Source organism: Eriocheir sinensis, chromosome 40, assembly GCF_024679095.1.
Source record: "Eriocheir sinensis breed Jianghai 21 chromosome 40, ASM2467909v1, whole genome shotgun sequence".
Taxonomy (NCBI): Eukaryota; Metazoa; Arthropoda; class Malacostraca; order Decapoda; family Varunidae; genus Eriocheir; species Eriocheir sinensis.
Window position 1 is genome coordinate 9,853,303 of NC_066548.1, and position 22,086 is coordinate 9,875,388.

Consider the following 22,086-nt stretch of genomic DNA (forward strand, 5'->3'; position numbering starts at 1 on the left):
TGCCTACGACCGCCACAACGACCTGCAGGGGAGGGGGAGAGGCTGGTGGTCACGACTCACGCTTGTCATACGCAGGATGCAGTGCTCGACGCCCCGCCCACCTTTATGGAAAACAGCCCGTCGCCCTCCTTGTGGAAAGCGATAGTTTCCCCTTAGCTTCTCCCCTCCCCCGACTCGCACAGAAAACGGGGTAGTGCCGATGCAGCTTTATTTTTCCGTCTACTTCAGCGGGCTATTCCAGGACCCGTTTTGTGCATTAGTCAGGCAACGTGAAGCCGACGGTAATACGAGTCGAGGCGGGAAGCATAAAGGCATTAGTGCTTCATATAGATTTTTTCCTCCCTCTCTTTACTCGTGATTATGTGAAGGTCAAAATGGCTGGCGATTGGGAAAAGGAGAAGCGAATTTTGCTGAACCGTTTCAAGTCTCTCGTTATTATCGGCGTTTGCAGCGGCGGCAGAAGGAGCGGTCGTTCCCTTCCTGGCGTTTTCATAGTCGCTAAAACGAAAAGCGGAAATGTTTCTTTTTATTATTCGCTCCAGGACCAATAATTATCACATTAAAAAGAGTAACAATATGCTGAAGTTCAAGGACAGGACAGTAGTGATGAGATAAATAGAGAAGATAAGGTTTTAGTTAGTGAAGAGAAGAGCAAAATATCCTCGTCTGTCCATTTCCCTGTCTGTCTGTCTTCCTGTCTGAGTATAATACGGGCTCCTGTCTTCTCGTTTGGCTTGTTTCTGTGCGTGAAATTGTTTGTTTGTTTATTTGTCTGCAATTTCGCTTTCTCGCTTATCCGCCTCTCTGTCTTTGTCTCTTTTTACATGAATGCCTTCAAAGTCTCTGTTTCTCTTTGTCGGTGCATCTGGTGGTTCACTCTCTCTATTTGTCTATGTGCCTGTTTGTCCGTGTCTTTCTCACTCTCTCTCTCTCTCTTTGACGAGGAAATATTACCAAACAAAAGACAACCCTTCTGCGTCCGCACCTCCATTATAGAGACCTTCCCGTGGATACTGTCGTCTATAGAAAAGTCTCTCGTTTTCTAGTCATCTATAACAAGGCCTAACAACACTTTCTCTCGCCCTACCTACCCCGTATTCATCAAAAGCATTCAGTCCATTCCTGTCACGTATAAAACTCTCCTCCGGCACTCCTACCTTCATCATATAGATACTCTTTGATCGTCTTGTCATCTACAGAGTGTTTGATTCGACTCTCATTGCCACTTGCTCCCCTCATAAATAGATGGCAAATAAGAGGGAATATAAATGTTAGTGGTGCTTAAAAGATGGAAAATTGACGGACGTGGAGAGATAAAGGGATAGAAATAAAAGAAAAAAATACGTACTTAAATGGACGATAAGATAGAATAAAAATAATGGTTAAAAGATGGAAAATAAGTGGAAGATGGAGAGACAGATACACACACACACACACACACACACACACACACACACACACACACACACACACACACACACACACACACACACACACACACACTTACACACACACAGACATAAGAAAAACTTCAAACTGTATGGGCAAACTCGTCAGGAACCCCTCCCGCATCCACGTCCAGGGAGTAAGAGAAATGTTGTTGGTTGGGTTGTCACGAGGGGAAAAAAAGAGAGAACTTGGGAACACACAGTTAGGGCATCAATGGGGACAGGGTAAAGTAGATAGGTGGAGGCGAGGCAAGAAGAGGTGGAGGTGGATGGCATAGGGGCAAGATGGGGTGGAGTATTGATGTTAGAGGTTAAGTTAGGTTAGGTTAGGTTAGGTTAGGTGAGCGTAGGTAAGGTTAAGTTAGGTTAGGTTAGGTGAGCGTAGGTAAGGTTAGGTTAGGCTAGGTTAGGTTAGGTTAGGTTAGGTTAGGTTTGGTTTGGTTTGGTTTGGTTTGGTTTGGTTTGGTTCGGTTAGGCTCGGTTTGGTTCGGTTATGCTATGTTATGTTATGTTAGATTAGGTTAGTTGGGTGGATGGTTAAAACTGACTCATTGATTGGGGCGTTTTATCATGGCGTTGTGAATGTGAATATAGTGCAAAAAGTGATCATTCGTGAAGTGGAAAAGAGGAAGACTGGGTGGAGTTAGGCGTCAGGCAAGGTTACATTAAGTTAGGTAAGGTAGGGAAAGATAATGCGTGATGGGGTGGCTTGGGACATCTGTGACTGGTGGGACAGAGAAGGGGCAAGGAAGAACAGAGTGGGGCAGGTTAGGAAAGGTAAGGTAAGGTAAGGTGTCATAGGGTAGCTTGGGACATCCAGGAATGAGGTGGGACAGGGGCAGGGCAAGGAAGAACAAAGTGGGGCAGGTTAGGGAAGGTAAGGTAAGGTCATAGGGTAGCTTGGGACATCCAGGTATGAAGTGGGACTGGGACAGGGCAAGGTAGGGCAGGGTGGGACAAATTGAACGATAGGTAAGGTTAGGTAACATGAAGTAGGTAAGGACGAGGAGGTGGTACAAGGACGGGGCAAGGTGGGACAGAGTGGGACAGGTTGAACGATAGGTAAGGTAAGGAGAGATGGGTCAGATTGGAGTGGGGATTGGGACAGGGCAAGGTATGACAAAATGGGACAGAATGGGCGGTAGGTAAGGTAAGATGAGATACGGTGAGACGAGGAGGAGGGACAGGGATAGGACAAGGTAGGAAGTAGTGGGACAGGATGGGCGTCTCTTGCTCGACCCTTCAAACCAGCGGGCAGACATGCGGAGGATGGGACAAACAAGATGAAAGGGGCGAACAGTGAAAAGCGTCTGTGATTCCCCTGCGTGCCACTCACTCTCGTGCTAGGGTGAGCTTGTGAGGATGGGAGGGATGGAGGGAGGGAGGAAGGAAAAAAAAGAGGTGAAAAATAAAAGGAAGGGAGGATGAAAGGAAGGTAGAGAGGGAGAAGCAAGGACAGAGGGAAACTGAGAGGCTAAAACTAAAAGGAAAAAGGAGAGAGGAAGGAAGGGCTGTTGGGAGGGGGAGAGAAAGGAAGAGGAAGAGAGGGAAAGTTAAAAAGTATAAGGAAGGGAGGATGTAAGGGAGGTAGGGAGGGTGAGAGGAAGAGGAAGCGAGGGAAAGAGAGGTAAAAAAAGGAGGGAGGAAAAGTGACATGGCTCGGGAGAAAGGCATGAAAAGAGGGAGAGAGGGAAGGAGAGAGTAAAAAGGAGGAAGGGGAGGGGGTGATGGAGGGGAGGAAGGATGGAAAGAGGGGTGAGAGAGTGAGATTTGATGATACTCTTTCTGTCCTCTGCTCCCTTATCTTCTTTTTTCATCTTCTTTTTCCATTCATTTGTGTTTTCGTTAGTCTTCCTTCCCCCTTTCGCCACAAACTGTTACCTCCCCTTCCCTTATCTGTTTATCTAGTGGTCTCTCTCTCTCTCTCTCTCTCTCTCTCTCTCTCTCTCTCTCTCTCTCTCTCTCTCTCTCTCTCTCTCTCTCTCTCTCTCTCTCTCTCTCTCTCTCTCTCTCTCTCTCTCTCTCTCTCTCTCTCTCTCTCTCTCTCTCTCTCTCTCTCTCTCTCTCTGTCTGGGCGTGTGTGAGGAAAGGATGGAGGGAGAGAGAGACAATGAATAAGGAAAAGAAAGAGACGGAAGGAAAAAGAGGAAAGGCAGAAGGAGAAATGAAGGTATGGAATAAGGTTTCTCTCTCTCTCTCTCTCTCTCTCTCTCTCTCTCTCTCTCTCTTTTGCACGTCCCTTTACAGCTGTCCTATCACGAGTTTGCCGAAGACATTTTTGGAGGGAGGGGAAAAAGGGGAGAGAGAGAGTGTCCCCTCCCCACACAGAACTGATTGGAAACACACACACACACACACACACACACACACACACACACACACACACACACACACACACACACACACACACACACACACACACACACACACACGTACAGAGCCTTTCCTTTCCAGCCTCAAAGAGAAAATCCTCCCATCGTCATTATACCAAAACTCTCTCTCTCTCTCTCTCTCTCTCTCTCTCTCTCTCTCTCTCTCTCTCTCTCTCTCTCTCTCTCTCTCTCTCTCTCTCTCTCTCTCTCTCTCTCTCTTCTCCTTTGCTTCCTTTTCTCCTCCTCTTCTTTGTCCTCCTTCTTCTCCTCTTTCTCATTTCTCAATATTTTTTTTCTTGTTTAATGCAATAACTTCATTTTCCTTCCTTCTTTTATCATCTCTTTCCTTTTACCCTTTTCCACCTTACGCTTTCGTTGCTTCTCTTCCCTCCTTTTTCCTTCATGTTTTCCTTCCTTTTCCTTACTCTTGTCCTTTCTTCTTCCTGATTCTCTTATTTCATTAACGCCTTGCTTCTCTGCGGGTCTCCTTTCGTTTCTCTCCTTTCTTTCTTGCGTTTATTTTATTTTTGTATTATTTTCTTTTGTTTCCTCCTTCCTTGGTTTCTTTATTATTTCCTTTCTCTCTTTTTTTTCCTTCTTGTTATATCTTCTTTCTCGTCGTTATTTTCTACTTCCATCTTTCTTTTTTTCTTTCTTTCCTTCCTTCCTTCCCTCCTTCCTTCCTTCCTTCTTTCATTCATTCATTTCCTCCGCTCATCTCTTTAAATTGAACCTTTCTTTTACCTGCCAGCTTAGGATACCCACTTTGTACTATACACTCCTCCTCCTCCTCCTTCTCCTCCTCCTCTTCTTCCTCCTCCTCCTCCTCCTGCTGTTTCCCCTCCTGGAGTTGCCGCTTCAAGAGAGACACAAGGAAGGGATATCCGAGTGTTTCTTCCTCCTCCTCCTCCTCCTTCTCCTCCTCCTCCTCGTTCACTTGTCTTCCTGGGAAACTTCGTGTTGTCTGTTTCAATCCTTGTTTCAGAGTGTCAGACTTCTTTATTCGATTTCCTGCTTCCTTCCCGTTTCTTCTTCCTCCTATTTTTCGTTATTTGTTTTCTTCAGGGTTTTGCTTTTTCGATTCTTCCTTTTTCTGTATTTTTTTTTTTTCATTCTCTGTCACGGCTTTTCCGATTCTTTTTTAATGGCGAAGTCTGAATCTCTCTCTCTCTCTCTCTCTCTCTCTCTCTCTCTCTCTCTCTCTCTCTCTCTCTCTCTCTCTCTCTCTCTCTCTCTCTCTCTCTCTCTCTCTCTCTCTCTCTCTCTCTCTCTCTCTCTCTCTCTCTTGTAGTAGTATCTGTTGTTTCTGTTGTTGCTTTTGTTCCTATTCTTATTCCTCTACTTATTCTTATTCTTTGTCTGCGTTGTATTTTTCCTGGTTCTTCATCATCATCTCCTCCTCCTCCTCCTCTTTTTTATTCAGTTCTTGTCTTCTTCCTTTTTCTTCTATTATCATTTTTTATTTGCTTTTGCTATCTATTCGCTTCTCTTTGCAATGTTCTTTCTGTCTGTTCCAGCTTACCTCCTCTTTTTTTCTTTTTATTTGTTTATTTTTTTGTCCTGAACTTTTATATTGCTTTAGTTTTCTTTGGTCTGCGTGTTGTTTTGTTATATCTATTTGTATTGTTTATTTTCTTGTTTACCTTACTTTTCCTCCCATTCCTCCGTCCTCCTTCACTTGGTTAATATTCTTTCCTTCTTCTCTCTGTTTCTCCTTCGCAAATTTCATTCCTTTTGTTATTACTCTCTTATTTTCCTCCTCTGCTTTCTTCGTTTTGTTCTTCTCTACATTCATTTTTTTTCTTTGTATCCTCCTCCTCCTTCTCCTTCTCCCTCTTCTCCTTTTCCTCCTACGCCTCAGCCTCCGCCTTCGCCTCCTCCTCCTCCTCCTCCTCCTCCTCTTCCTCTTCCTCCTTCTCCTCCTCCTTGTAATACCACTTCCCTTCAATTTCCATTTTCTTTGTTTGAATTCCATTTTTTTTTTCTAGTGTTTTTTCATCTCCCACATCGGTTTCCTTTCTTTCTTAATTCGCGTATCTTCATCCTTTTCCTTCTCCTTTTTCCTTTCCTTCTCCTCTCCATCACTACAATCACCTTTACTACCACTAATATCATAATTTCTACACTATTCCTTCATTTTCGCCTTATTTCTCTAGCTATTTATCTATCTATCTATATCAGTAAGCTCGTATGTGTTTTTATATATATCTCTGACGCATGCCAATCTATTTCATTATCTACTACAATTATGTATGCATCCCTATCTATTAATCAGTATAATCTATCTATCTAGTCCTTCTTCAACAACGTCCATATATCTTCCTATATTAAACGTATCTAGCAATCCATTCATCCTCCTCGTCACTTCCTCCCCCTATACTAACACTGTTGCCAGATCCTCAAGTGCTCTGACACCCTTCTGCTCGCCTCGTGTTGTCCCATCTCCTTTACTAGTCCTCTATAAACCCCTCCGCCGACACTCCTCTGCTTTGCCACCTACTACACGATCACAATGTGTTCGGTCTTTCTTTTTTGATTGTGGAGTGAGAAAAGGAAGGGGAAGATATGGAAGAAAGATGAAAGGTGAGATAAGAGGTAAATTTTCGGTGTCATCTTCTAATTTTAAGAACGAAACATTTTTTTTTCTGCATGGTAAATTTTGATGCGTTTTGAATTAGGAAGATGTGGAAGAAAGTTGAAAGGCAATATGGGGAGTAAATTCTCGGCATGACATCTTTCAATTTTAAGGACAGTAGTAGGTAATGGTGACAGTGACGGGACCAAAATAATTCGCAAGCATAATCAAGAATTTGCAGCCAAAAAAAAATGACGTCGAAAAATTTTTGACGTCGAAAAATTTTTGTACGTCGAATTTCCCGGCCGGCCGTGCGGCCAGTCAGCCGGACGGCCAGCCAGCCGCGCGGGCAGCCAGCCGCCGAGGGGACCTCCCCACTACCCAACCGGGGAGTGGTCACAAACCTACCCAAAAGTGACCATTCCCCCCCCCCCCTACCCACCCACCCACCCACCCCACCCCAAACACCCACCACCTTCCACGCCATCGTGTCTCCCCGGAGGCCTGATTTTCATATTGACTGGAGTTATATCGATTGTCTTTTCAGTGAGGGGTAGGAACGGGAAAAGTAGATTTTATAAATTTTTATTGAAATATAGTGGAAAAAAAATGGTATGACGAGTTATTATATTACCTTAATCTAGTCTATTTTATTTGTTCTTTCTTAATCCAGGCTAATTTGTTCTTTCTTAATCCAGACTAAATACATGCTAAGCCTACTAGTCTATTTTATTTGTTCTTTCTTAATCCAGGCTAATTTGTTCTTTCTTAATCCAGACTAAATACATGCTAAGCCTAAAAACTAAAAACACACAATCGCCATAAAAAAAAAGACATATTACAAACTCACACCGTACAGGCTCAAAGAAATACAATGGAAACCCACCCATCCTACCCTTTTTTTTTCCCTCCCCCAAAATAAATCCTAATTGAAAGAGACATATTACAAACTTATGTCGTACATGCCCAAAGACAGCCCATAAAAGGATGACAACACGAGTACATATACAAATGAAGAAAAAAAATACACAACACAAGCACATATATATAAAAAATAATACACACAGAGCGAGTACATATATAAAAAAAAATTGTTAAGCACTAAATATAGGACTCTCACAGATTCGGCCACCATATGCATCTCTAACTTCCAAGACATTAGTGAATTTTATTCGCTTCCACTCATAAAATCCATAATGGATTTTAGTAACTTCCCACCCACCCCTGCCTATGACACTTCCAAGAAAGGTCAAGCGGGGTATGTCAAGTCAGAAGTGGGCGCGGCCGCAACACTTCCGCCATATGCTGCATTTTTTTTTCCAGTCGTGATTGACGCATTTCATGATCTTTTTGCTGCAGACGACTTCGCCGCCGCTCTCGCGATTCAGCGCCCGACGGAGAGTCAAGACACACCATCACCGAAGCGTGTCTGTTGTTGTTGCCGTGGACTTATGAAAAGATAGAGAAACATTATTAGACAAAAAAATCAATCGCTCTATCTCTCTCTCGCTCTCGCTCTCTCTCTCTCTTTGTAAGAATAAAAATACTTACTATGCGTTACGCTGTCCGGTGGGTCGTTCTTCAGATGAGACACTGGTAATGGAGGTATCACATCCTTCCTCAGCACACGCCGCCCCATTTTACCGACACCTCCCAACGCGCCGCGGTTGTTGTTGCCCAATGACTCGCCCGTGATATGTTCACCGGTAGACTTGGGAGTTTCTGGAACATCCCCCACCTCACCACCACCAACATCCGCTGAAATGACAAGAAATATATATATATATTTTTTTTAAACACAATGAATAAGAAATACACACCAGCGCTTGTGCGCGCAGAAAAAAAATACAAGAGGCGGATATCTCACCTCCGTTTCTGGGATGTGATGTGTTATCCACGGATTCAGCTTGGGATGTGTTATCCATGGCTTCAACTTCTAATGCGGCTTGACCCATTATCTGATCGTCAACATCGTCAGCATGAAGAGTTGCAGCGGCAGCGTGGGGCTGTTGTTGTTGTAAGTTCATGACGGCGAAGACTTCCTCCATGACGCTCCTCTCGCAACGTTAGGGGACTGACTAAGCTACCCGGGGTTATTTGGGGCATATGCGCACACTACCACAAGCCTTTTCTTCTTCCGAGGCTACCCCAGGTTATAGGGGACACGCCCACAAATGTATGCAAACACGCGCGCACATGCCCAAAACCACAAGCCATTCTTCATCCGAACAATAGGAAAGCGTGAACAAACTCACACCCACCCGGTCACGTCGCACGAAAAAAAAAAAAAAAACAGAATCCTGTTCTTAATAACTACATATAACTACACACACACGCCATAAATGAATAAGCTATATACTACTTCTCTACATTTTTTTTACACATAGGAAAGCGTGAACAAACTCACACCCACCCGGTCACATCGCACGAAAAAAAAAAAAAATCCTGTTCTTAATAACTACATATAATTGCACACACACGCCATAAATGAATAAGCTACATGCTACTGCTCTACATTTTTTACACACACACACATTGTAGCATTTAATAAGTTAGCCACATATCTTAGAAATACAATGCTTGTAAGTCAGTCCTTGACTAGATTGACAAAATGTTTTTATACATGGGGGCATTTTAAACATTCTATAAGCATATGTTAACACCTTTCTGTCATTCTTCAAAAAATTTCCTAAATCATAATTATCTTTCAGAAACTGACTAGTCCTCTCTAAGCCTATTTTATTACATAAGTATACGAATTGAATGCAATACACGCCACACACCAGAGTTTTGTCCGACTGTAATCTTGCGGCAAGTTTAAAAACAGGATAATCTTTATGCTTATTTAAGAAACTTCGAAAGTACTTAGAATATAATGATGGGGTCAGGGCGTATGTGTCGAAGAAATATATACACTTATCACTAACATAGAACACCACCCAGTGACCCATTTTCGAAGCTTGCGATGCGCCTAACACATTAGCAATAAAGACAATGGGCTTGTCTGACTCACTCCTTAGATTTAATTTCGCTACATCGTCAGCGGGAAGACAGCCTAAGAAATATATATTATTGTGATAAAGTTTTCCTTGTAGAGCTTTCATAATTTGTTGATTATTCATTATGCTCTAGTGTCGCAAGACACGTGCCTCTCCGAGTTGATTGACAACACTCCCTTTGTATCCCCAAAACAGATAATTACTAAATTTTCATCCAAGCCTTTTTTAAGCTGAAGACTTATGCGTAAGTTTCCACTGTGTTCAAGAGGCACTGTGCCTCGTATGTCTTCCGGTAACAAACTAAAAACAAACACTGTCCTTCCTTTCTTAAAGCTATCGTAATCAAGCAAAGTGTCATTTTCTACTCCTAAACTATCTAAAATATCATAATAGACTCGCGTACACTCGTGGGGAAAAGAAACCGTATTTTTATACATATTCATACCATTGACAGAGACTGTTAGTTCAGACAAATCAGCATTCTTGAAATACAAGCCATTTTTATTATATACACCCGAAAAGGACCTCATGTCAGCCATAACGATATATAAACGCTCTGGAATGACATTTCCCCACGGTTGGTCACAGACAATACTTGTCTGCTGTTTGCCGAGAACCAGAGATTTATATAACGTCTTGTTAAATATTGTACGCGTTATTTTTCCTGTCTCTAATTCTTTATTTAATGCAAGCAATGCTGACGGATATGGTTTGAGTCTGGTGACCCAAAGTTTAGCAATCTCAATATGGGCACGCACAGCACTCCCATCGCCGTCAGTGTTCAAATACCAAGCTTCGTTAGCTAACTCAAGCCTTATTCTCAATGGGATGTCGTCGCATAAATACTGATCACAAGAAGTAATGTCCGACATTAATGGGAAGGTGAGATGAAGACCGTGATCTTTGATATCTTTTAAATGTCTCTTGTATTTGCTCCCAAGGCTAGTGAAGTATGCGGCGTCATAGGTTTCAGCTACGCCTGCTCCACCCGACCTGTTATCTTTGAGGAGGTTTCCTATTTCTCCGAATGATTTGAGTTTTAACGTGGAGAAGGTGGTGAGCATTTTTAGGAATGACCAGTAATTAAAGTATGGGTTACTTTCAACCATTTGATCGCCTACATACACCTGAATTGATTTGAACATGGTATTAGCAGTGCCATTGCAGAATTCGACATTGACAGCCTCCTCGACTTTTGTTTGTCCATCAGCTTGAGTGACACTTAATTTCAACTCAAGAATTAATTTAGCAAGATCGATAAATGCCCCCTTCACCCCCGGCACGCGGAACTCTAGGTACTTATCTTTTAACCGGGCGTGGCTGGACAAATTTACAGGTAAAATGTCGACAAGAGTTTTAGACGCAATAGAGCTCTCAACCTGGCGTTGTCTGTTGATTCTAGGGAATTCGTCAACCACACTGAGCGCATAATCAGAAATCGGAACGGAGGGAGCGGCGGAGGCCATGCTGTTGTCGCTTTCGTCGCCCGCTATATACTAATGGAGACACTGGTCGCGGGAGCGGGCGACGTGTTAACTTGATAAGAGACCACTCGCTAAAAAAAATGGCAAGCCCACGCGCGCGCGCGGGTCAGAATGTTCCCACCTTCCCCTTTTTTTTTTTCATGAGTGTCCACCGCACCTCCACATTACTAAATTATATCAAACACATCGCTGTTCTTTCTCTCGCAACCACTTTTCCTTTTATTAATTTTTTTTTTCTTCTTCTTGTTTCGCGAAGTAACTCTTCTTTTTTTTCCTCCTTTAATAATTCTAGCACCTACGTCACTTAAGGCTTCAATACCTCTTTTCTTTAAAGCGCCTCTCACACTTCTTTGTCCACTGCTCACATCCTGGATAACATCTTGAGTAAACTTAAGCGCTGAGGGCTTAACGGTTCTGAATAGAAAGGGCATTACACTCTTGGCTAGGTTTGCGAGCGTACTAAAAATACCGCCACCTCTTTGATGTAGTCTTGCAGGATGGGCGAAATGCACAGTTCGAATATTGCCAAAACCACCCCCCACCTGATGTGGAAAGCTACTCAAAAGACTTGAAAATTCACCCTCCGTAGGCGGAAGAAACACTGTTCGCGACGATGACTGCATGACCACTAGTTAAAAAAAAATATAAAGCGTCATTTTTATAGCTACACAGTGGTTTGTGTCTGTCGCCCATCCCCGGTAGTTGAGGCTTTCGCGGGGAGATTCTTCGTCCCCTCTTCCTGCCCCAAGAGCATTACCTTAACGTTATTCAAATCTAGTTGGTGGGCAAAAGATCTTAACTCCTTCAAGTAGGCCACGTTCCATTCATGATCCATCTTTCCCCTTCGTCCTACGCCGGTAGGAAAAATGACTTTTCGAATGTTTTTTTTCTGCTTTACATAATCACCTAGCTCATTGAGGCAACATTTAAAATTATCGCGTCTGCTTTGCTTGGTGTCCGACATTAAACCGTTCACATAATGCATATCTCTGCTGGTTTCAATAAAATATCTTGACACGTCATTATATTCTACAGATTCACCCTGACAAAATTGAGTCACCATACCCACCACAATGGGATAATTTGATTCCGTGGGTGGTTCCTTCACTACCAGCGACCCCACATTCGGTCTGTCACTCCAAACGACTCTGTTCAAATTATAAAGTTGTTTTCGATTTTCAAAGAGATTAGCATAGCCATACACTTCAGCCAAGTCCTTGGCTATACCGCTAAGTTTAAAACTGCTGGCGTTGATGGTGGCTACTAAACACACACTGTCGTCAATGAACTGGCGATCGTTCATTAGCCCATTCACAGGAATGATGGGATAGTCTGACATGTTTATAGAAAAAATATATATTAATTCTCGCTCTTACTCACGCTTAGTGTCTCCCTGTCCCGCGAGGTCACACAAGTGTCTATATCCCACCCCAAAACAAAATCCTTTTTATACGCGATAATTCTCCCATGTCATACCCGGCATCCGCGCGGGGACGGAGAAAGAAGGCGTGGGGCGTGGCTTTGCCCGAATTGGGGCACTTCTCCTTCCTCCCCCACCTCCTCCTCCAAACAGTTGCTTCCTTGCCTTATTATTGCGTATAAATGAGGGATCTAAGTTTGTGTTGTGGAAAAGCATTTTAATAAATGGTATATCATCAGCTTTGAAGCCTAATTTGCTGTTGACGTCACTTAAGGTTTGCAATATATCAATGACGTTAAAATTATTAATGGGGCTCAAAAGATTTCCGTTTGTATCCCATGTAATTCCTGGAGTATGTTTCATGAGAGCTAAGAAAGCTTTGGCATAATCCCTTTGAGCTGCTTTCATTCTAACATCAATCCTGTTATCTATGGCGGGTTTCGAATCGATAGTATTGGTGGGGAACGTCGTGCGAGGACCTATGGCCGCTATAGATGGCGGGTGGTTGTTTGGGGTTAATACATCTTGCAGTGCGCGTCTCTTTATATTTTTTAATGCAGTTGACGCCTTGACCGTCGAACCCGACAACGGTTTCCGCACTCTCTTTTCTTTTTTTCCTCGTCCGTCTTTCTGTTTCGTTTTATGTTACGGCTCCCGTAGAAGACTTGAGTAAAATTGTTCTGCTGTTGATTTCGGGATGAGACAATATTCCTTCATTTTGTTAAAAGACCAGTTATGACACTAGCTGCCAGAGGTAACAGCACAGAGAGTATAGCACCGCCCCGCTGTGTTCTCAGTAGTTTTTTTTTTAGTGTACTTACCCCTTGTTGGCGAGTTTCCTTATGTGGTTTTATATTTGTTCAGGGATTTCACAATCTTTGTATTTCGCGTAAGATTAGTTTTTAGGAAATTTAGAAACACTTCTGACAAGCAATCTATATGTTTTGTTCAACACTGCAATTACTTTTTCCGCTTGTCGGGGAGAGTTTAGCCAACAACAAAACAAGATCCTTGTGAACAAAGGCGAGGGGAGGTGCTTTTTTTTTTCTTCTTGTTGGTGAATTCGAGGTCATTAGGAAATATCTTGAGCGTCTATCCAACAGTCTTGAAGCGGATCATAACCCAACCAAGATACAAAAATTGTTTGCGACCGTTCACCACTCGATTTTTTATGATGATGGGGAAAACGTCCGGTAGCTGAACTTTTGAAGCTCCTCTTGTAAAAACAAGCCTTGATGATAAGCTCTTTTGTAAAACAAGCCTTGGATGGGTTGATTGGATAAATCTTGCAAGGTATAACCCAATGGGGACTGTCGATAATCCACGCTTGCAATTTTAAAGATTTCTTCTGTGTTTTGGATATGAAAGCCTCGGTTAAATTTAGAAGCTTTATCCGCGCCCACGAGTCGAACGTAGTCCCCGATGTTCAGCACACGACTGGCTTTACCTTGACGCTTTTCTCTGTTTTTATAATTATGCATTTTCTTAAACTGACGAATGATTCCTCGAGGGTCCTTCATGGCATGTACTTCGGCTGGGGTTTTTCCTAGACGTGCGTGAGGCGTGCGGTTATAGCTCTCGATATGACCTCCATTAAAGCGGGACAATTCTTTCATGTCCGCTAGATCTGCTGCTATGATAACTCGCGGTTTGGGACTGAGAATAGCGCGTCGCTTAAACTTATGGGGTTGTATCTTATGTAATGTGTGTGTTCTGCAACCTTCCATAAACTGTTCAACATCGCGCATAGAAACGTCGGGTTCAATGGCTCTCGCTGCTAAAAATAAAGGCCTCACTCCACTTAAGCCTCCAGGTACTTGAGGGTCTTCATAAAGTGACTTTAAAAGACGTGTCTTGGATGGGGCTAGCATATCGCTCACTCTCTCCACGAGTACACAACCTCACAGGAGCCGTCGTTCGCTATATTTGATCTCAGTGATAGGACCTCGGGGGTAGTTATGCAGACGTCAGCCAGCAGATAGCCGTATGGTTTTCCCGCAACAGCTCGCTTGTAGATACTGAGAAATGCCTGGGCTCTGTCACGACCATACAATTGACGACCTAGAAGTTCAATTTGACCAAGATCTCTTTGTTTAAGCAAAACGAAATGAGTGCAATTGAGGGATATGCTTCGCGCATACTTTCCTGCATAAATAAGTTCTGAGAAATGAGTATGGAGCTAAGGCCAAGATGTCTGCCTTTAATAAAACGTTGGCGACGCTTTCATCATTGGCAGCGCGTAAAAAGTTATCGTCATATACTACTAACATAGATTTATTTTTCTGACAGAGATCAATTTCCTGTTCTGGGTCTATAATGTCCTTACTAAGTATTACTTTATTTTGCAGCTCTGGCAAGTCTTGAATGGGATGATGTGTTGCACCGCAAATAAGAACTCGATAGAATTTGTCACAATATTTCCGCACAAGTCGCGTCACTAGCTGTGTCTTCCCAGATCCTGACGCACCGGCCACAAATATCCTCCCTCCTCGCTCGCGGGAAATAAATCGATAAGGTCTTCCCATAACACTCTTCCATGGCAAAAGTCTCGCCATGAGTGAGCGTTTTTTTGCTGGCCCACTGATTTTAAAAGAGAGGGTGGGTGGGTGTAATGTGCAAGACGATCGTGGCCGAGCGGTTTTCTTCAAAGTATATTTTTCGTCCATACTGATCCGTCACCACTACCGCCACTGAATCTATAGCGTTCTTCGCCAACTTTTATACAGAGGTCTTTGCACTGAGTAATAATTGTTACTCCCACCGTAAGGAGAGTAAAATGTTCACAGTTTGGCTAGCAAATCGCGTGGGCTGGATTATGTCGCAATAGAGGTGGAGATAGTCCACGTCAGCGTGGGGGTCTGGCGGAAATCGGCATTTACCTGGCGAAGCGAGTAATGTGACTCTCATCCGTGACGAATATATCATAGTAATGATTAGAATAAATCCAAGAATAGCCGCCAATCTGGGCTTAAATAATAAACTTATTTTGCAATAATTTAGATTACCGCACCCATCTATAGAGCGTTTGTGGTAGCATACAAAATTTTTGGTCCAACTCAGTATTCCGCCTTCTCCATCAAAATAATCCTTTTAATTTGTAAACCCAAACACTCCATTTAATATAGCTTGCCAGTATGTATTAAGGTCAGCCACAATTGCGCTTATTTGCTTGCTCGTTATTTTTCGAGGAGACAGCGAGTACCGCAACTGTTTTCCTGAGGTGTCATTGAGCGTTTCTGTGTAAACTTCCACTATGGCTTCTTTGTCTTCTCGATGGAGGGTGTATACTTCTAGGAATAAAAATACCGTGTAAGGCAACCTGATAATCTCGGTCGGGGTGTAAATTTAACGGTATGATTTCATTTTAAATGAACCTGGCACGTTGTCGGGATAAAGATCGCGGCATCCTAGGCTACTAAGGTATATTATATGTTCGTCCGCGCTCGTCATGTTTGCGATAAAGACTGAGCTTGTTATGGTTTAGGCTTTAGCTTTAAGTAACAGATCAATGATTGCTTTTAGCGCGAGCTCTGTCGCCGTTACAGCCACTCGCGTGAGCTCCTTTGTCTGAAACCCAGCCCGGTGGGGGAGGGACTCTCCATGCCATTCTCGGGGTGGGGAGGGTGAGGATAAAGGCGACCGTGGAGATGATGTTGACGCTGCTGGTAGCTGGCGCGATGGGAAGACATTGGTTTCTCTCCTCTTTCTTTTGTTTGATCGATTAACGTTCTCTACGTTGTATTTCCTATATCTTTTTCTCCATAGATTACACGCCACTGGTCTAGTTCCATGACTATACACACCCTCATCACCACTTTCACTTAAAGTATCCCCGACAACATTATGAGTAGTACTACTAGTAGTAGTAGTAGTAGTAGCAGTAGTGGCAGTGGCTCAACTAGTAGAAGCAGTTTGAGATGTCCTCCGCATTTGACGCAGATTCTCAGGTAAATCAGGGTGGCCATAATCTCTCGTAAAAACACAAGAAGGATTACCCGGCATGCTGTCATCAGAGAGCAGATGCACTTTTTTGTTGTCTAATGCGCTTAAAGTCGCCTTCTCAATGGAGGTAGTGCATACCTGACCTTTCAGGGTGCGGATGCAATAGAGGCGTGCCTTATCCACCCCGCCCCTTGCAGTACCTGTCTGTATTTTTCATGATTATAGTTTCTCAAACTATAGTGAGGTACCCTTTAACTTTTTATTTCTGCATCCTCGCCGCTTGAGGGATCATGCAATTTGATAGAGTACATCTTAGGTTTCAGGCAAAGCACTTCCTTTATATGGGCCGCGCCCACTTGATTTCTGACATACCCCGCTTGACCTTTCTTGGAAGTGTCATAGGCGGGGTGGGTAGGGAAGTTACTAAAATCCATTATGGATTTTATGAGTGGAAGCGAATAAAATTCACTAATGTCTTGGAAGTTAGAGATGCATATGGTGGCCGAATCTGTGAGAGTCCTATATTTAGTGCTTAACAATATTTTTTATATATATGTACTCGCTCTGTGTGTATTATTTTTTATATATATGTGCTTGTGTTGTGTATTTTTTTTTTCTTCATTTGTATATGTACTCGTGTTGTCATCCTTTTATGGGCTGTCTTTGGGCATGTACGACATAAGTTTGTAATATGTCTCTTTCAATTAGGATTTATTTTGGGGGAGGGAAAAAAAAGGGTAGGATGGGTGGGTTTCCATTGTATTTCTTTGAGCCTGTACGGTGTGAGTTTGTAATATGTCTTTTTTTTTATGGCGATTGTGTGTTTTTAGTTTTTAGGCTTAGCATGTATTTAGTCTGGATTAAGAAAGAACAAATTAGCCTGGATTAAGAAAGAACAAATAAAATAGACTAGTAGGCTTAGCATGTATTTAGTCTGGATTAAGAAAGAACAAATTAGCCTGGATTAAGAAAGAACAAATAAAATAGACTAGATTAAGGTAATATAATAACTCGTCATACCATTTTTTTCCACTATATTTCAATAAAAATGTATAAAATCTACTTTTCCCGTTCCTACCCCTCACTGAAAAGACAATCGATATAACTCCAGTCAATATGAAAATCAACAGTAACACACACACACACACACACGCGTATGCTGGCAAACTGAAAAATCAATAGCGGGTAGAGGGAGAGGTAATGGTACCCTCAGACTGACCATCAAGTCACCGCTCGCGAGGGGTAGGGCATAGAGGGGGACACGCACACACATGCTGGCAAACTGGAAAAAAAATCAATAGCGGGAGAGGGAGAGGGAGGGGGAAAGGTAGCCACAGGCCTCCGCCCAACAAGTCACCGCTCGCGCTAACCGATCCCCGGCAGGAGGGTGACGCCCCGGCACGGTGCGAAAGGACCGATCCCCCGGCAGGAGGGTGACGCCCCGGCGCGGTGCGAAAGGAAGCGCCTAACCGATCCCCGGCACGGCGTAAGGAAGCGCCTAACCGATCCTCCGGCAGGAGGGTGACGCCCCGGTACGGTGCGAAAGGACAGATCCCCCGGCAGGAGGGTGACGCCCCGGCACGGTGCGAAAGGACGCCCCGGCACGGCGCGAAAGGACCGATCCCCCGGCAGGAGGGCGACGCCCCGGCACGGTGCGAAAGGACCGATCCCCCGGCAGGAGGGTGACGCCCCGGCACGGTGCGAAAGGACCGATCCCCCGGCAGGAGGGCGACGCCCCGGCACGGTGCGAAAGGACCGATCCCCCGGCAGGAGGGTGACGCCCCGGCACGGTGCGAAAGGACCGATCCCCCGGCAGGAGGGTGACGCCCCGGAAGGACGAAAGGACGCCCCTAACCGATCCCCTGAACAAGGCACCGCTCGCGCTAACCGATCCCCGGCAGGAGGGCGACGCCCCGGCACGGCGCGAAAGGACGCCCCTAACCAATCCCCGGCAGGAGGGTGACGCTCAGGCCTCCGGGGAGACACGATGGCGTGGAAGGTGGTGGGTGTTTGGGGTGGGGTGGGTGGGTGGGTGGGTAGGGGGGGGGGGGGAATGGTCACTTTTGGGTAGGTTTGTGACCACTCCCCGGTTGGGTAGTGGGGAGGTCCCCTCGGCGGCTGGCTGCCCGCGCGGCTGGCTGGCCGTCCGGCTGACTGGCCGCACGGCCGGCCGGGAAATTCGACGTACAAAAATTTTTCGACGTCAAAAATTTTTCGACGTCATTTTTTTTTGGCTGCAAATTCTTGATTATGCTTGCGAATTATTTTGGTCCCGTCACTGTCACCATTACCTACTACTAAGGACGTATATTTTTTTCTTGTAAGCTTTGATACGTTTTGAATTAATCTGCTAACAGTTTCTCTCGAAAATCACTAGTTTTTTTCTTGTTTCCCGGACGTTAAAGCATGTTAAGCGCACTTTTTTTTTAATGTGGAACGCTTCACGATTTTACAGTGTCATTCGTGCGCAAGGGATATGCTAATCTTCAATGTATCGTTATAATTTTAGTGTATGTACCGCCGAAGCATGTACGAGCACACACTTAACACTCTTCGCATCATACCGTGTTGCGTTGTGTACATAGACTCGCCTTCCGCCCGCCCAGCCAAACGTCGTGGGACCGCACCGCCTTTCCCAACGTCTACATAGGAAGCGCCGACTGATGGAAAGCGTCGCCGCCTCATCGTCTTTCCTCCTCACAGCTTCCCGCCAGCAAGAAACGGACGGATGCAGTTTCGTATTCCTGCCTCGCGCCGGAGTTTCAGGTTTTCGGACCACGGACAGCCCCAATACCTTTAAAACCTCCTGCGAGCATTTTTCTGAAACACAAGCGTCATTTCCCAGGAAGGAGAAAGCCGAGGCATCGACGTGGGCTGCCGCGGTCGTCTTACTCAGCGCCCAGAAGCCATTTCAGCGCCCAAACCAACCAATCTGCGGAGGGCCATTTTTCCCTGCCCCGCCGCGCCTCTGTGTCTCATCTGGGGGAGGCCACGGCGGCGTTCCCTCGGGTACACCGCCGCTAGGACCGATGTTTTATATATAGAGATAGCAAAGGAGAAAGATGGATGGCTATTAGAGAAGGGGAATGATGTGCCAGAGACTCACTTTTCTCATTAAGATATAGAAAGATGGTGGGAATTGAATGCTTTTGGGTACTGATAATTATCTCCTCTATGTATTTATCTATATTTCTCTTTCTCTCTCTATTCATGTTTATTTTCTTATTAACTTATTTCTTTATACAGAGCTTCAGGTTTTGTCTTTTTCCTGTTGCGACGTTTGGTTCAACCGACTATTATGATATATTTTTCAGGCCCTGTAATGCTCCACCGTGTTATTGTTTATATAATTCAGTATCTCTTGCTTCATTTATTTTTGTGTGAACTTTCATTCCACTGTGTCACATTCAATTAATTTTTCGTTGTTGTTCTTATGCACTAATTCTGCGGCTCAACGTTCATTTATTTTACGTGCATTCGTCTATCATCTATTTTATTTTGTTTTGGTCCATTATTTCAGCTCTACAATTCATCTCGTCTCCCTTTTTTGCATTTAGTGTGTCCGAGATTGACCCCTCTTTCGGCCACCTCTTTGGATTGTGTTTAGGAGCACCAAGTAGCGGGCTTTTTTTATTATTGTTTCCTTTTTTGTGCCCTTGAGCTGTCTCCTTTGTTGTAAAAAAAAAAGTACAGTCGACCACCAACTCCTTTTCTCCCCCTATCGAGGTGCTACGTTCTGTTTCCATTTTAATACGCACTTATTTATCACTTTCCGCCTGCATATCGGTTCCATAATTTCACGTTGCAATCTAATTTTCTTTTTTGAGGGGGAGTTATTTTTCATTTATTCCGCAGTATCACGTTCGTTTCAATTGCTGTATACGTTTCGGTGCGCGCGACTATTATACCATCTGACATTTTATTTTTCCCGCGAGCCTTAATTACATTTTACACAATAACGCCACGTACAGCAATAGCGTACCTCCCTCCCTCTCTCCCTTCCCTCCTCGCCTCTTCCAGTTCTTCCCCCACTCGGGACTCAAAAATAAAAATAAAAAAGGTCTACGCAATTTCCTCTCCCCTCAAAGTTATGATCCGGGATAAATTGCGACGAGGAGGAAGTTATGCCGCCCCGCAACCGTATTTTACTTATCAAATAATGCTCAAGCTCATCATTTACGAGCGGCATCAGCAATAGAATGGACGAAATTACCGGCCATCATCTCTCTCTGAATGTGTGACCCCGACCATTAATAATATCACCCCCACTGACAGCATTTCCACCACTGACAGCATTGCTTAAGCCTTTCATTTACGAGGGAAATCAACAATGGAGGAGACAAAATTGCGTATACTATCACCACCATTACCTGCAAAATCACCACCACCACTACCACCACCACCACCACCACATGCAGCAACACTATTTCCACCACTGACATCATTGCTTAAGCTTTTCATTGACGAGGGAAATCAACAATGGAGGAGACAATATTGCGTATACACTCACCACCATCATCACCTCCAGAATCACTACCTTCACCACCACTGCTATCATCACTACCAACACCAACACCAACAATTACGACTAAAATAAAAAATGGACTACACACACACACACACCCCGAACCACTACCATCGCCACCACCATCACCACCACCACCACCACCACCAGCGTCATTTATCCAAGCAAAACCGTAACATTCCAACACACACACACGCGCTCATGAAAGAATTTACCTCGTGGTTTAGAAATACCAACAACACACACACCTCTGGAAACACGGTGATGCCACGGAACTTATGACCCACAAAACCACACCTGAAAAACACGCACTTTATCCAAAATAGAGAGAGAAAAAACGTAAGAGAAAAGGGAAGAAAAACTGATATGTCCCCTTTATCTATGTTCTTTCATCCTTTTTCTTGTTCTTCCTCTTCTTTCTCCTCCTCCTCCTTCTCTTCTTCTTCCACATCTTCACTTACTAACCTCAACCCATATCACACTCCTTCTCCCTATCCAGCTCAATATCTACCTTAAAACTCATCCTAGCTCCACATCCTCATCACCTCCATCTCCTCCTCTTTTACCCTGTTCTCGTGCTGACTTTTCCTGCATCAAACTCACTCTCTTCATCTTTCAATCCCTCTCTCCCTCACCATCACCTACTTATCCTTACTCTTGTTCTCCTCTTGCTATCTTTTCCCACATCAAACGCTCCCTTACCCACCCCCCTTATATTATATCCTCCTCCCTCTCCACCTACCACCTCCTCCCTCCCTCCCTCACCTGCCTCACCTGTGCCCGTCACGCATGAAGGGCATCACCGGCGTATATTTTCTTTTCATTCTCACAAATCGCAAAATGGCACCAGCAGTTCATTCATCACCTCGCGTGTGCATAGAAACGGGGCTAAACAAACAGATACGCTGACGAACACCTCACGCACATAACAACACACACACACACACACACACACACACACACACACACACACACACGCATGCACGCACATATATTTTTTCAGTCCGTATGTACTTCCTGTAGCATGAATATTAAAAAAAAAAAACAGTAGAACGAAAAATGATAAAAAGTGTAAAAAATATGTTTGATATTTTTTTATCCGAACGTGCTTGTTTTCTATTCTATTGGCAGTGTGGATGTAATGTGTGTGTGCGTGTGTGTGTGTGTGTGTGTGTGTGTGTGTGTGTGTGTGTGTGTGTGTGTGTGTGTGTGTGTGTGTGTGTGTGTGTGTGTGTGTGTGTGTGTGTGTGTGTGTGTGTGTGTGTTGTTGTTGTTGTTGTTGTTGTTGTTGTTGTTGTTGTTGTTGTTGTTGTTGTTGTTG

The 22,086-nt window shown here is 44.1% G+C and overlaps 1 non-coding gene across 1 annotated transcript; it reads right to left on the reverse strand.

Annotated features, from left to right (window-relative positions):
• Window positions 1-18,665: 18,665 nt before the first annotated feature.
• Window positions 18,666-18,773, reverse strand: LOC127009447 (U6 spliceosomal RNA). The gene has a single exon (XR_007761987.1). It is a non-coding gene; the product is annotated as a U6 spliceosomal RNA (small nuclear RNA).
• Between the last annotated feature and the right edge of the window lie 3,313 nt (window positions 18,774-22,086).